The sequence below is a fragment of the Nannospalax galili genome, unplaced genomic scaffold (genome assembly GCF_000622305.1).
Source record: "Nannospalax galili isolate Female #2095 unplaced genomic scaffold, S.galili_v1.0 scaffold292, whole genome shotgun sequence".
Lineage (NCBI taxonomy): Eukaryota > Metazoa > Chordata > Mammalia > Rodentia > Spalacidae > Nannospalax > Nannospalax galili.
This window is the reverse complement of record NW_008332663.1, coordinates 2,628,460-2,630,863: the sequence shown is the minus strand read 5'-3', so window position 1 is coordinate 2,630,863 and position 2,404 is coordinate 2,628,460.

Here is a 2,404-nt window from a genome sequence, read left to right as displayed (position 1 = left end):
AAAGTGTTAATCTCCTAAAATGAAAGAAAAATAGCTTTTTCTTTAAGACAATACAATTTTGCATCAAATTAACATAAAATACCAACTTTTTATATAATCTGTTTACTGTCATAGCCCTTCATTGTACCCAAGAACTTTATAGTAAGACCCTATTGAAGAAGAAGTGCTGTATTTAAGACACAGAACATGGAGCAGTTGACCTGGAACTGACCTGGAATCCTTCTCACCAAAGACTAGTTTTCATAGTATTCGAAGATATTATGCAAACTACCAGTGGAGAAAACCAATTTCTGATCTTACCCAAATGTAAAGCCTATGAACTAATGACTGACGCATCAAATTATATTTATTAGTACAGGAGAGGCACTTTCAACTTGGAGGTAATCAACAGCTTCTTAATTAGACTTAAGGCCCACTCAACGGGAGGTGTTCAAGCACAATACTGTAAATATTGCAATATACACATGGAGGGGAGATCATCGAACATAGAAAACCTAAATCTGTTGCTTTCATAGAACAATGTAATTTCTTACTATGTTCTAAATAAGTATGCTTATATCTGCAGACAAGTGTACCTCTCACCACTCATCAAAGAAATTTCTTATTGCAATAGATGAATATTATTACAAAGTTCCACAAGTGGTCATATGCAGAAGATGAGTACTAAATGGTACATTCATCGAACATAGAAAACCTAAATCTGTTGCTTTCATAGAACAATGTAATTTCTTACTATGTTCTAAATAAGTATGCTTATATCTGCAGACAAGTGTACCTCTCACCACTCATCAAAGAAATTTCTTATTGCAATAGATGAATATTATTACAAAGTTCCACAAGTGGTCATATGCAGAAGATGAGTACTAAATGGTACATCTACAATGCAACCTCTAATTTAAGGCTTAGGAAACTAGCCGGGGGGGGGTGAGCATAGTGCAAATGCAATACAATACTCACAAATGTTTTGAAAAATAAAATATATTTTGTTTACATATACATATATGTATGCAATATAGAAAGAGTTTAAATGGAGTTACCCTATAATGGGGGTTCAGAGGCCATACTAGAAAAACTATGCTGTCAAATAAAAAGCCCAATACCAGAAATAAAAAGCCCAATACCAAAAATTTCTCTTTTGGAGTTGTTGATCAGGGAGGTCTCATAGACCCTCAAACAAAACTGGGTGTCAGCTACTGGTCTTATTATCCACCAGAACTTGATAGTAAGTCTTTGAACAAACAAGGAGAAATAGAGCTCTTAATGACCTCATAACTTTATTACTACTGATAAGTTTTCATATTACTAGAAGGTGCTATATAAGCACACTCTCTCCTTCCAATGCTCAGGGGTCATTGCAGAAGAGGGACTGGAAAGATTGTTAGGAGCCAGAGGTGCTGGGATGACTTCAAAGGGGAAGATTATTATACATATGATCTCAAAACAATTGTATCTACTACAAAAGACCTGCTCAACTTCAAGCCAGACAACATCCCAGAATGAACAAGGGGAGGTGGACATGAATCCTATGTCTGTCTGAAGAACTGTTGACCTTTGATGTCTACTGGTAGAGGATGAGTCATTCTTCTTCATGCATGTGATGCCAGGTAGGCTGAACTCCAGGGTGGGTTCCACAACAAAGACTATTTGGACAACTCAGATTGTACTCTATGTGGAAAACAAACAAACAAACAAATAAACAAACAAAACACTTTGTTGGATGAGTAAGAAGATGGAAGTTGATCTGTTTAGAGCTGGGGGAGGAGCAGAATATTTTCAAACAAAATACATTGTATGAAGTACTCAAAGAATTAAAAGAATTATTTTAGAATAAAAGGTTAATGAAGAATATAGATTAAAACTAAAAAAGAAGTTAGAATTTTGCACGTTTTCCAGTGTTTGGGAATCTTATTGTTCGTGCCAATAGCAATTATTTCATTCAAAATCAAATGTGGAGTTGGGGGTGAAGATTTTTATTTATGTAGATATTTAGAGTATTTATTTCCTATAGTCTAAAAGTTATGTGGGAAAATAAAAATAATTAAAAAATCCTTTTTGTTAGACATCACTTTTCCTAAGAATATTACAAAGGAAGATACAGAAAAGTGAAATGACAGAACTTTAAATTTAAGCTCTCACTGACATTAAATCTTAAGTACTTTGTGGCAAACAAAGTGAGTCAGTTTGATAGACTTACTTCCATATGCACCTGGGTTTAGAATTTCTACTTACAACATTTATAGACAGAATGGGATGTAGACTAATAATAGGTTTAAAAGCAGTAACTGAATACAAAAATGTTCCATGCATATTAATTAAGTAGACTGATACGCAAATTGCTACTGTAAATATGGATGTAAAAAATGGAGAAAGCACACTATTTCGTGATGATAGTGGGTGGATAAAA